A 14,672-nucleotide genomic window follows, 5' to 3' on the forward strand; every position below is an offset into this window, starting at 1 on the left:
TGGCAGGTCTAAAGCTGGGTAAGGTGGCACAAAATGTATGATGGCTGTCCTGTTCACATATTTGAATGTTAAAGCATTTTGGATTGTGTGTAAAATTATCAGCCGGCCAAAATGATTGTTCCTTCAGGACCAGTGGCCATCTAACAAGTGATATTCACTAGTACACTGAATGCACAATGATATCTGTGAACTGAGTGGCAATCAGTCTACAAATTTACAGGTTCTATTTAAAGGACTAGCACTCCTAGGATTCTATATGGCATTGAGATGGGTACTAGCAATCAGTGTAGGGAGATCAGTGTAATATATAGTGTATTGCAGCTTTGTTTGTCCATTTCACTTTACATTACCTATATATAACACGTATATCTCTACACTGAGCAAGTTTCACATAACACTGACATCTCCTTACATTGGTGGGCAGTGAGAAGGATGTCATAAATAACACAACATAACAGGTGGAGGTAAGTTATTACACTAATGTATTACTAAAAATATATAGTATGGGCACCTTCTGGCCAATGACCACCAATGTAAAGTGACATTGGGTGTGACCTACTTTTCAATGTGAGAGGGCTTTTAGAAATTAACAGGGGTGCTGAAGGCCCTTGTATTTTGACCACTGGTAAACAAAACACACATGGCCATAATCGCATTTGAACAGCTGGGGAGAGACAACAGTAGATAAACACATTGATGAATGTATTTAACCCTTCAAAAGTCACACATATATAACACATGATGAACCCAAAAAATGTTGATTTTGATATGTACCCAAATTATTAAAAGACACAATACAGAATTGCAATATTTTTTTTATTGCACAAAGAATATTATATATATCCAAAATTATAATGTATCAGGCAGGAATTGCTGCCATGAAACAGCTCCTCTCCCCACAAAATATTCAAGATATTGTTGCCTACTATCACGGGCACTTCGGGATGCCAATCCAGAACGGGCGACTTCCACTGATGTCATGGAATCCACTGGCACACGTGGTTCTGCCTCTCCACTCGGCCCTGGCATGGCAGGGTCAGTCTCCACTTACTGAAAACTGACATAGGTCTCAGCATGCCTGCGCAAATAGTTGTGCAAAATGCAGCAACACAGGACCACATTATCTATTTTGTAGTGTGCCAGATGAACAGAAGTCAGGAAAATCCTAAAACGATTCGACATTATCCCGAAGGCATTCTCCACCACTCTTCTAGCTCTGGATAACCTGTAGTTAAAGATCCTTTGCTTGGGGGTGAGGTTCCTCTGAGGGAAGGGCTTCATAAGATGCTCCCCAAGCGCAAACGCATCATCAGCCACAAAGACAAAACTCAGCCCCTCAATGGTTTGCTCCCTGGATGGCAAGTTGAGTGCCATTCTCAAGCCGCCGAGCAAACTCGGTCTGGTCAATCACTCCCCCATCCGAATTGCAGCCATTCTTCCCAATGTCCAAAAAGATAAATTCATAATAAGCATTGACTATGGCTAGCATGACAATGCTAAAAAAGCCTTTATAATTGAAGAAATATGACCCAGAATTCGGTGGTGGAACAATGCGGACGTGCTTCCCATCAATAGCACCCCCACAATTATGAAAATTCCACTGCTCCTGGAATTGACCAGCAATCTCCTGCCACTGCTCTGCATTGGAGGGAAACTGTGGGGAAAAAAATGAAAATACAATTAGTGCTTGAGCACATCACATTATTACACACACACATTTGTCAGTTAAATGCTTATGCAACTTTAAGAACAACATGAAGGAAATCTTTAGCATTTTGGGGGTATGACATCTACATACATTTATTTTTCACCTCCTAATGTGATAATATAATATATAATATATTATAATTCACCAGCTACAGCTTTGGTATATGCTGACTTTTACATTTAGCATGGGTGGGTGGGTAAAACTATGCCTTTAAACATCATTAAGGGCTTGTGCCCACTGAACGTTTTTACATCAGAAAATAAACACACACAATCATAGGTTGGAATGGATGGACTGATGTCTTTAAGAAAACTCATAAACTAGGTACAAAAACATTTGCAAAGGAATAATTGGTTCTGGGAAAGTCAGAAAATGACACAGATTCAATATACTGTTAACAGGCAATGCGTTTGGGGACACATAGGAGAGAATGCTGAGGTTGTTACTGGGTCATTTTACAAATGGTTAGGAAAATATAAAGCTTTACTACTATGTGCACGCGGCCAGAGGTTAGTTACAAAATAATGACATCTGTAATTTGATGTAGATCCAAACGAATCTAAATTAGGATGAGATGACAAACACATGGAATGTAATATAAAAAACAAAAAATACCTTGATATAGTCCTTCTGCAAGACTTTGATGATAGCAGAGCAGGTCTCAGGGATGATGACTCCAAGAGCTTGGGGGGAGATGCCTGTGGTAAACTTGAGATCCTGCAGGCTTCTCCCTGTTGCAAGATATCTCAAAGTTGCAATTAGCCTTTGCTCAGGAGTAATTGCAAGCCGCATACATGTATCCCGCTTCAGAATATAGGGGGACACCAGGGCAAGAAGACGGTGAAAGATGGGATCCATCATCAAATAATTCCTGAAGTCATCAGGATTATTTTCCTGGAGCTCCCTTAGCAAGGACATGTGGGAAAATTGATCACGGTTAAGCAACCAATTTTTGGTCCAGGGGGTCCGCTTCTTCCTCTTGCTAATAACTCGGCTTAGAGGCATAACTCCCAGCGAAACTAAAGCAAGAGTCGAATCATTGGTCTCCATAATTCCTTCTCAAACGATGTCTCGGAAACTAGCGAAATGTCATTAACCAAACAAATGCTACCGAAATCACAGCGAGATGCCCAGAAGGGTCACGGCCAAAAACTCACTTCCTCTTTTGTAGCGTCGGATGTAGTGACGTCATATTTTGTCGGTCAACAAAAGTCCAGTGCAGTCTACAGCACATTCCAACCAACAAAACACAACTCTGGACAAAAGACGGATGATCGGTCGGCTGATAATCGTTGCGTGTGTACTAGGCTTTACCCTCCTTATGGAGGGTGTCAATGTCTATCTTCTGGACATCTGTCAAGTCAGCAGTCTTCCCTATGATTGTGTAACCTACTGAACCAGACAGAGACCATTTTAAAAGGTTTAGGAAACCTTTACAGGCGTTTTGAGATAATTCGCTGATTAGTGACACTGTGAGCCTACAATATTCTAATTTTCTGAGATACAGAATTTTGGGTTTTCACTAGCTGTAAGCCATAATCATCAAAGTTAATAGAAAATGCTTGAAATACATCAGTCTGTGTGTAATCTATATAATATATGAGTTTCACTTTTTGAATTGAATTTCTGAAATAAAATTAACTTTGAAGATATTTACATTTGAGATGCACTTGTATCCATATAATAATCTAATAAGAAAAGTGTAGTCTAGAACAGATGTGTAAAGGTACAGCGAAATCCTGTCTTACCTTTTTCCACATCTGTGGTGCAGGCTTCACCTATCAATGTGGGCATAATACCCTTGAAAATGTTTTCAGGGTCTGAGTGATACAGGTATGGACCACAGCCTGCAGCTGACTCACTGCACCACATACCAAGGTGAGCAGGATTCAGTGCCTGAATCATACATTACAGATCAGCCCCGCTACTGCAAGGTCTGGGTACTGTTCCCAAGATGTACAGTGCTCAGCATAAATGAGTACACCCCCTTTGAAACGTAGGATTTTAATCAATAGCTCAATGAACACAAGAACAAATTTCCAAAATTGACAAAACTGAGTTGTATAGAACATTTGTTTAGCTCATTACAAGAAAGGTTAATATAACTTTGATTACAAAATCTTCAGTTTTTCTCAAATTAGTTGGTGCAAAAATGAACACACCCCACAACAAAAACCACTACATCTATTATTTTGTATGACCTCCATGATTTGTAAGGACAGCACCAAGTCTTCTAGGCATGGAATGAACAAGTTAGCAACATCTATCTTTTGCCATTCTTCAAGAACGACCTCTTTTAGAGACTGGATGATGGAGAGTAATGCTCAACTTGTCTCTTCAGAATTCCCCATAGGTGTTCGATTGGCTTCAGAACAGAAGACATACAGTACTTGGCCACTGAATCACTTTCACCCTGTTCTTCAGAAATGCAACAGTGGCCTTAGAGGTGTGTTTTGGATCATTTGTATGTTGGAAAAGTGCACAACGACCAAGGGCCCGAAGTGATGGTAGCAACTTCTCTTTCAATATACAGCAGTACATTTGTGAATTCATGATACCACAAATGAAATGCAGCTTCCCGACACCAGCAACACTCATGCAGCCCCACAGGACACTGCCACCACATTTCACTGTAGGCACCATGCATTTTTCTTTGTACTCCTCACTCCAGAGTCCCAGTAGTCTTTTTCAGCATGGGTATTGGCAAATTCTAAGTAGGATACTTCATGGACAACAACTATGCATGCCATTTCTCTGCAGTGTATTCTGTATTCTATCACAGGAAACAAACATCCCAGCTTGGCTTTCTACTTCTTTAGCTAACTGCAGTGAACTTGCATAGCAATTTTCTTCAACCCTTCTAATCAGAAGAGGCTCCTGTCGAGGTGTTAACTTCCGTGGATGGCCTAGACATCTCGGTGAGGTGGTTGCAGTTCCATCTTTGTATCATTTTTGCTACAGTATTCTGATTGATAAGTAAAGCTTTGCTGATTCTCTTGTAGCCTTCACTTTGCGTAAAGAAATTTTCTCAGGCCTTGTGACATTTCTTTTTCATTTGGTGCCATTGCTGACAGCATGAAATAGGAAGGGGGTTTTCTTTGTTAAGTAACACTCATATAATCAACTGTCTGCTGGACACCTGTTTAATAATTAGACTCGTCAGTAGTTGAATTCTTGCTCATTAAGATTTTGTCTACAATTTGCTCCTAAAGGCCCGTACACACGATAAGAAAATCTGTAGGGAAAATTCGTCCGACGTCCGATCTGTCAATTTTCGGATTGTTAGTATGGTGCTTTTCGACAGCCAACTCCGACTTTTGGGCTGACAAAATCCTGATGTGCATGCTATATAATTTGTCGTCCGTCAAAACAACATCCGATTTTCGTCTCATTAGTACAGATTGACGGAAAAAAATCTTAAGAGCAAGACTAGGCATGCTCAGACGAAAGAACATACAAAACACATGACATCACTTCTGAAGTAGAATTCTGTCGTACGGGAAAATTCGTATGAAAATAACCTCTTCACTTTCCACATCAGACTAGCATGCCACAAAAAACGGACGACAGGTCGTTTGATAATCTGATCGTGTGTACGGGGCTTAAGACTTTCATTGGGATGTATTCCCTTTTTACAACATGGTCTTGAATGAATTTGTTAGGAAAAATACTTTGTATGTGCAAATTAACAAATCGTGGTTGCAAAGAATGGCTCACATTTGTGGGAGTATTTTGTACTATAGTGTCTCCTAGAAAACGTTGATTCTGAAAGGAAAGTAAAGGTTTTCTCCCAATCTGTTGGGGTGTACTCCTTTATGCTGAGCACTGTACATCAAGGAAAACCACTCTAGTAACTGCTAGTGAGCTATAAGATAAGGAGTCGGATCTTGATAAAAGTGTCAGTTGAAGACAGAACAAAAAACTGGTAAAATATAGAAAAGATTCACCAATAAGAGAAGGTCCATACCTTTGGCAACAAGAAAAAACTGGCATATAGCCCATGTCCTAAGAATCAACTTCTGTGTCATACTGTAGGATTAAGATTTCTCACCTTTTACCACAGCCTTTCAGCAGCTTTTGGTGTGTAGCAGTGATATCCCCACACCTGCTGGGTTCAGGGAAAGAGGAAAGATCCCAGATCTTGTGAGAAGGCAATCCAGCACTATACAGAAGCATGTTATATTTGGAATCCTCAGCTTTCCTAAGATAAGGCTCAGCAGCATTACCTTTGTCTAGGCCAGCATTTAATCTTTTCTAGCTAAGGCACCCTTTAAAAAAAAATAAAATAATAAAATATAGGATGTCTAGAGGCACCCCTATTCTAAAGTTTTTAAAACTAAATATAGTTTTACATATTGCAGCAGCACCCACACACAGGTAGGACACCCTGCAGTAGAGGTAATTTCTTGTTTCAAATAAAATACACTTTTGCACACTGGTAATAACTAATAGTCCTTACTTTCTTTTGCCCACACCGCTAACAATCCCAGTGCTGACAGAGTGGGGCAGGGTCAAACAAGGATGCTGTGCATGTGCCCAATGTCCTCCTAATCATCCAATTACCTCAGGAGTTGTTAGGATGCCGGTGGCTGGCCAATGTAATGTTGCACAATTGAAACCCGTGGCTTTGTATAATAAAGAGCAATCTTGATCCACCTGGTGGCTGGTACAGTTTTTCGGGCAATTTTTAAGCATATATTTAAGACTGACCTGAAAAAGCAAGAAGGCACCCTGGTTGAAAAAGGCTGGTCTAGGCAAACTCGTCAGAAGCCAGGTGTAAGGTAATATTTTATACTGCCTAATTTTTTTCCCTGTCAAATCAGATTTGCTTACTTTGCTGGAAGTCTAAAGATAGGCAGAGTTAGCATTTTGATGCAACTCCTCATAGTAACCAGAAATTCGATTACCTGGGAATTCATTAGGTTAAAAAAGTTGGTTGCCACTGCACTTTTGACCCTTTCTGACTCTGTCATTCCTTTGAGTGGACCGATTATGCCCTGGGAGCAGAAAGATCTGCCTGAGTAAGTGATGGACTATTGGGAGCGTACAGTGAGCGCACTTCAGCACAGAAACCTCTACCAGCAAAGGACGCATATATGTGGCAAAGGACGCATATATGTGGCATGTGGGGGTTAAGCCCACCCTCTCTGCCACCACACATGCATTATGTGAGCAACAACAGGTTAAAAAATTTGCCATAACATCAATTAAACAATCAAGAGCACAAGACAATACATGCTTGCGAGTCCCAAGTTGCAGGTATCAGTACAACCAAAGCTTTTCCATAAGAGATACTGCATATGCTACATTCAAAAGTTTTTTTTTCTGCTGAGAATGAAGGAGGCTGTCATTCCTGAAAATATGAATAGTCTACCTCCTTCTTACTTTTATACTCTTTTACGTTACTGGTCTGGAACATGCATGACCAAGTGAACACAGAACTCCTGATCTGGACCAGGACAACTAAGCTGCTACCTTTCAGGACATATGCAATGAAAGCCCACATGTTCCCTAGTATTCTATTTTCCTACAATATTCCATTTCCCCCCAAACTGAGCTTATGCAGTTCAGAAACAAAATTTAGATAGCTTGTGCTATTTTAAAGAAACAAAACTGCAATCAGCAGAACCGGCATCTGCTCCTTTGTGCGAGGAGGAACAGGATTAGCACTGCGCAAGCCTTACAAAATGACCTGCAGCAGGCCAGTGGTGTTAATGCCTGACCAATCAATCAGAAACTGACTCCATGAGGGTGGCCTGAGGGTTGACGTCCTCTAGTGGGCAATGTGCTCTGTGTCCAGCGCCGTGGAGCTCGATTGGCATTTGCTATTGAACACCAGAATTGGCAGGTCCACCACTGGTGCTCTGTGCTTTTTACAGATGAGAGCAGGTTCACCCTGAGCATGTGACAGATGTGAAAGGGTCTGAAGAACGTTATGCTGCCTGTAACACCATTCAGCATGACTGGTTTGGTGGTGGGTAAGTAATGGTCTGGGGAGGCATATCCATGGAGGGCCGCACAGACATCTACAGGCTAGACAATGGCACCCGACTGCCGATCTATATCGGGATGAAATCCCTGGACCCATTGTCAGACCCTACGCTGGTGCAGTAGGTCCTGGATTCCTCCTGGTGCACAACCATGCCGGGCCTATTGTGGCGAGAACAAGCAGCCAGTTAATGGAGGATGACGGAATGGATACCATTGAATGGCCTCCACGCTCGCCTGGCCTAAATCCAATAGAACACCTCTTGGACATTATGTTTTGGTCCATCCGACGCTGCCAGGTTGCACCTTAAGTCTGTTCAGGAGCGCAGGGATGCCCTGGTCCAGATCTGGGACCAAATACACCAGGACTAGAGTTGAGCGGACACCTGGATGTCCGTGTTCGGCCGAACTTTAAATAAAAGTCCGGGTCCCGGACTTTTGCTGAACTTTTCCCGGACACCGAACTCCATTGAAGTCAATGGGGACCCGAACTTTCAGGCACTAAAATGGCTCTAAAACACCAATGGAAAGGGCTAGAGTGCTGCAAATGGCAGCAAAACGTTAAGAGCATGGCAAGTGCTCTGCAAACAAATGTGGATAGGGAAATAACTTAAAACAACAAAAAAAAAAACAGAAAAATAAAACAATGTTCTTCATCTCTGAAGGACGAGGCCCATATGGAGTAGGAGGGAGGTTGAGGTGGATGTGGCGGTCTCATAGGCGTGCCGGATGTGCCTGGGCACACCCTAATCACCTAGGGCACATAGCATTATCGCTCTGTTTGCCAGTGAGATGGGAAAGATCTCCCTCGGACCTGCTCTGCTCTATTTCTCTTTGCCAGCAGGGAGAGTAATGTATCGGGGCCATGTACATGTAGGCAAACACATGCATGTGTATTTCAACTTTGGGGTGCACACCCTAATGCAATAGGCTGTGCACACCTATGGGCGGTGTAGGTGGAAGCGGCGGTGGAGGAGGACCAGGGCCGGATTAAGAGCATCATGGGCTTGGTGCTGAGGATTTTGAAGGGCCTTAAGGGCCATGCCTTGGCATGCACCCAGAGGAGGAAGGGTGCAGCCATGCATGCCTAATTCAACATGGGATGCTGTCTCTGAAGCCCCTTAAACACATCCATGCATCGGCAACTGTCCCTCCTTGTCCGGCCTTCGTGCTGTGTGGGGAGGTTCTGAGGGAGCTGCCTGGGGAAGCGAGCATAGAAGCCAGACTTCTGTGTTTACAAGTGACAGAAGAGCGGTAACAGTGGCAACCCAGGGCCTATATAAAGGTAGGGGCCTGGAGCTGCAGCTCCAATAGCCCCTACGTTAATCTGGCCCTGAGGACGAGGTAGCCAACACTGCTTCTTTTCACAAATTTTAAATGAGGGTACACCCCAAAAGAGTGAGAAAGAGCAAAAATAGAACAATGGCTGGGTAAGGTCGGTATCCATCGCTATTCTGCACAAGGTACGGAAAAGTCCCATGGGATCCATGCCTGGTTCATTTTAATGAACGTGAGCTTGTCCACATTGTCTCTGGACAGGCGGCTGCGCTTGTCTGTGATAACGCCCCCAGCCGTGCTAAATACCCGTTCAGATAATACACTGGCTGCAGGGCACGCCAGCACCTCCAAGGCGTAAAGGGCAAGCTCAGGCCATGTGCCCAATTTGGAGACCCAGAAGTTGAAGGGGGCAGACCCGTCATTCACTACATGTAGGCGTGTGCACACATACTGCTCCACCATGTTGGTAAAATGCTGCCTCCTGCTAAGACGTTCCATATGAGCTGCTGCTGTTTGTTGTGGCGTGCTGACAAAGCTTTTCCACATTTCGGCCATGCTAACCCTGCCTTCTGAGGTGCTGGCGGTGCCCTGGTTGCGTTGGCGACCTCTTCCTCCTCCTCCTCGTGCTTCCACTGTGGCCCCGCTGTCAGGTGGGAATGCCAGCAGCATGGCGTCTACCAGCGTGCGCTTGTACTCGCGCATCTTGCGATCGCGCTCCAGTGAGTGAATTAAGGACGGTACGTTGTCCTTGTAACGGGGATCCAGCAGCGTGGCCACCCAGTAATCAGCACAAGTTAGAATGTGGGCAACTCGGCGGTCGTTGTGGAGACACTGCAGCATGTAATCGCTCATGTGTGCCAGGCTGCCCAGAGGCAACGAAAGGCTGTCCTCTGTGGGAGGTGTATCGTCCGTGTCCTCTGTATCCCCCCCAGCCACGCACCAGTGATGGCCATGAGCTGGCCTGGGTGCCACCCTGCTGTGAACATGGTTCCATCTCCTCCTCCAGCACTGTGCCCCTGCTGGACAATTGTGTCCCTGGCGTTTGTGTGTGCAGGAACCCACCCTCGGAGCCCCTTGTGAATGACTGCCCTGAAAGCCTTGGAAATGTTACCTCTTCATCCTCCTCCTCATCCTGTGCCACATCCTCTTCCATCATCGCCCCAAATTGTTTTTTGAAGGAGGCATAGAAGTGGGATAGTTAAGCTGAGAACGGCGTCATTGCCACTGGCCATGTTGGTGGAGTACTCAAAACAGCGCAACAAGGCACACAGGTCTCGCATGGAGGCCCAGTTATTGGTGGTAAAGTGGTGCTGTTCCGCAGAGCGACTCACGCGTGCGTGCTGCAGCTGAAACTCCACTATGGCCTGCTGCTGCACGCACAGTCTGTGCAGCATGTGCAAGGTGGAGTTCCACCTTGTGGGCACGTCACATATGAGGCGGTGAGCGGGCAGGCCGAAGTTACGCTGCAGCGCTGACAGGCGAGCAGCAGCAGGGTGGGAACGCCGAAAGTGCGCACAGACAGCCCGCACTTTCTGCAGCAGCTCTGACATATCGGGGTAGTTTTTAAGGAACCTCTGCACCACCAAATTCAGCACATGCGCCAGGCAAGGATGTGCGTCAAACCGGCTAGGCCCAGAGCTGCTATGAGATTTTGCCCGTTATAGCACACCACCAGGCCGGGCTTGAGGCTCGCTGGCAGCAACCACTCATTTGTCTGCTGTTCCATGCTCCTCCACAACTCCTGCGCGGTGTGTGGTTTTTCCCCCAAACAGGCAAATTTTAAAACTGCCTGCTGTCGTTTACCCCTGGCCGTGCTGAATTTGGTGGTGAAGGTGTTACGCTGTCCGGATGAGGAGGCGGTAGAGGATGAGGAAGCGGAGTAGGAGGAGTTAGGAACAGGAGGCAAACTGAAGCGCCCTGCAATCCTCGGTGGTGGAAGGACATGAGCCAAATTGCTATCCGCCTCAGGCCCATCCGCCACTGCATTTACCCAGTGTTCCGTTAGGGAGATATAACGCCCCTGACCGTGCTTACTGGTCCACGTATCGGTAGTTAGGTGGACCTTGCCACAGATGGCGTTGCGCAGTGCACACCTGATTTTTTCCCCCACTTGGTTGTGCAGGGAAGGGATGGCTTGCCTGGAAAAGTAGTGGCGGCTGGGCATGACGTACTGCTGGACAGCCACCGACATAAGGTTTTTAAAACTGCGTCTCCACCAGACGGAATGACAGCATTTCAAAGGCCAAGAATTTTGAAATGCTGCCATTCAGGGCCAGGGATCGCGGGTGGGTAGGGGGGTACTTCCTCTTCCTCTCAAGTGTTTGGGAGATGGAAAGCTGAACGCTTCCACGGGACATTGTGGAGATGGTTGGTGACCCAGGTGGTGGTGTTGCTGACAGATCCTCTGTTTGCGGGGTGGCAGGTGCCGGTATCACTACAGATGTGGCTGGAGCGGCCGAGACTGCAGCAGAAGAGGAAGCAGGATGAGCCAGAGACGTTTCTTGGTTTTGAAGGTGTCTACTCCACTGCAGCTCGTGCTTTGCACTTAGATGCCTGATCATGCAGGTTGTGCTCAGGTTGAGAAGGTTTATGCCTCGCTTCAGGCTCTGATTGCACAGGGTGCAAACCACTCGTGTCCTGTCATCAGCACATTTTCTAAAGAACTTCCACGCTAAAGAACTCCTTTGAGCTGACTTTGGTGCGCTCGTTCCCTTGCTGCGTTGGGCAGTAGCAGGCGTAGTGTCTAGGGCACGGGCGCTCCGCTTCTGCACCCTCTTCTGCTGTGCTGGTGGCTCTGTGCGACCACCGCCTCTTCCTCCAAACTACTCAGGTCACCTGCATGACGTTCATTCCATGTGGGGTCGAGGACCTCATCGTCCTCCACATCATCTTCCACCCAGTCTTCACCCTGCCCTCCTTGTCGGTCTCCACAATTCTGAACGCCGCAGCAGTTGGCACCTGCGTTTCGTCATCATCGGAGACGTGCTGCGATGGTCCTTGCATGTACTCATCTTGAGAAATAAGTGGTTGGGCATCGCTGCACTCAATCTCTTCCACTTCTGGGGCAGGGCTAGGTGGATGGCCCTGGGAAACCCTGCTGACAGAGTCCTCAAAAAGAAGAAGAGACTGCTGTATGGCTTGGGGCTCAGACTGCTTGCCTGATTTGCAAGGGGGTGAGGTGAAAGACGGTTGGACATCGGCTGCAGGTGCCAACTCTGACCTTTCTGCAGTAGACTGGGTGGGAGACAATGTGAAGGAACTGGAGGCACTGTCAGCAGCAAACCAATCTACTATCGCCTCTCTGTGTTCTGGCCTCATCACTTCTAGAGGCGTATGATGCCCTACCAAATACTGATGCAGGTTCTGTCACCTACTAATACTTGAGGAAGGTGTTTCACTTGTGCGTGTAGCTGGCACAGATCGACCACGTCCTCTCCTTGCAACAGGAGCTCTACCAGCAGCACCACGGCCCCTATTTGACGGTCTCCTCATATTTCTGTAATTTAAGATCTTGCCCTAGAAAGGCGTTTATTGAATAGCGGAACAAAACAACAGTATCACACAAGTGTATCTCACAGTCAAATATGCAAACTATGCCGCAATTTAATGTTTTTTACCCCAAAAGGGTGTATATTGAATAGCGGAATAGGATAAAAAACGGTGTATCTCACACGTATAAACACAGACTAGGCCCCGATTAAAATTTTTGGTACCCTAAAGGCAGGATGAGGAAGAGGAGTAGGAGGAGTTGGGAACAGGAGGCAAACTGAAGCGCCCTGCAATCCTCGGTGGTTGAAGGAGATGCGCCAAACAAATTTAAAAAAAGGTGTATCTCACATGTACCGATACAGGCTATCCTGCAATTTAATTTTTTACACTCAAACAGGGTGTATATTGAATAGCGGAATAGGACAAATTTTACAAAACGGTGTATCTCACACGTACAAACACAAACTAGGCCCCGATTACAATTTTTTCTACCCTAAAGGCAGGATGAGGAAGAGGAGTAGGAGGAGTTGGGAACAGGAGCCAAACTGAAGCGCCCTGCAATCCTCGGCGGTAGGAGATGCACCAAACAAATTTAAAAAGGTGTATCTCACACGTACCGATACAGACTATGCCGTAATTTAATTTTTTTTTACACTCCAAAAGGGTGTATATTGAATAGCGGAATAGGACAAATTTTACAAAACGGTGTATCTCACACGTACAAACACAATCTAGGCCCTGATTACAATTTTTTGTACCCTAAAGGCAGGATGAGGAGTAGGAGTTCGGAACAGGCAGGAGGCAGACTGAAACACCCTCAAATCCTCGGCAGTATGAGATGCGCCCCAAAAATTGGAAAGGTGTATCTCACACGTACCGACACAGACTATCCTGCAATTTAATTGTTTATACCCAAAGGTTATGATTAAATAGCGGAATAGAAAATATGATCAAAAAAAGTGTATGTATCTCACACGTACAGAACCACACTAGGCCCCAATTACTATTGTTTGTACCCCTAAAGGCAGGATGAGGAGTAGGAGGAGTTTGGAAAAGGCAGCACCCTCAAATCTTCAGAAGTAGGAGATGAACCCCAAAAACTTGGAAAGGTGGATCTCACACCTACCAACACAGACTATCCCGTCATTTAACTGTTCCCCAAAGGTTTTTATTGAATAGCAGAGTAGAAAATATCAAAAAAAAGTGTATGTATCTCACACGTACAAAACCACACTAGGCCCCAATTACTATTGTTTGTACCCCTAAAAGGCTGGATGAGGAGTAGGAGGAGTTTGGAACAGGCAGCACCCTCAAATCTTCAGAAGTATGAGATGAACCCCAAATATCATTCAGCTCTGCTGCGGGCCACAATTTAATTTTTTTTAACCCAAGGCTGTATATAGAATAGTGGAATAGAAAAAAGTGTATGATTTTTTGAAATCACTCAATAGCACATGTGAACTGAACACAGCAGTGTATGATCAGTCAGCACAGCACAGCTGAAAGAAAAATGCTGCACACAGTGACTGATAGAAAAATACTTTTCTCCCTCCTCCTAAGTGGGCAAAAAAAAATTGTGTTCACTGCACCCCACACACAGCAAAATCGATGTGGACCACTGACACCTGCCATCTCCAGCCTCTCCCTAAATGGATTGATAAGATTGTAGATCGGTCACTGAAAACCCCTCCCACACAGCAAAATCGATCGTAAAAAACTGACCCTAAAAATCAGCAGCCTTGCCCTAAAATGCCTACAACTCGCCCTGCCTAACACACTCCAACCTGTCCCTCAATTCTATCCGGACACAAATGTTTTTTTTTTTCCTGTCTGTCCCTAATCAGCAGCCAGCACGTATGATGTGTGCTCTGTCCCTGAACTAACAGCAGAATGACACAGCGGCGCTGCCTCGGACTTATAAAGACTTGGTCACATGCTTCAGATGGCCAATCACAGCTACTAATACATTTGTAGGCAAGGCTGGAATGGCTTAAGGCACACCAGTTAAACGCTTGTTGATTGGCTGTTGAAAGCCCGCCATGAAAAGCGCGCCAATGCATGCAAAACCCGGAAATAAAACGATCGAACACAGATTTTTACCCGAACATACAGTAAAGTTTTCAGGTCCTTGTTCGGGTAACAAAAATCCAATTATTCGGTACGAACACGAATAATACAGTCCGTGTTCGCTCAACCCTAACCAGGACAC

This window comes from Pelophylax lessonae, assembly GCF_965119305.1.
Source record: "Pelophylax lessonae genome assembly, chromosome: 3".
Lineage (NCBI taxonomy): Eukaryota > Metazoa > Chordata > Amphibia > Anura > Ranidae > Pelophylax > Pelophylax lessonae.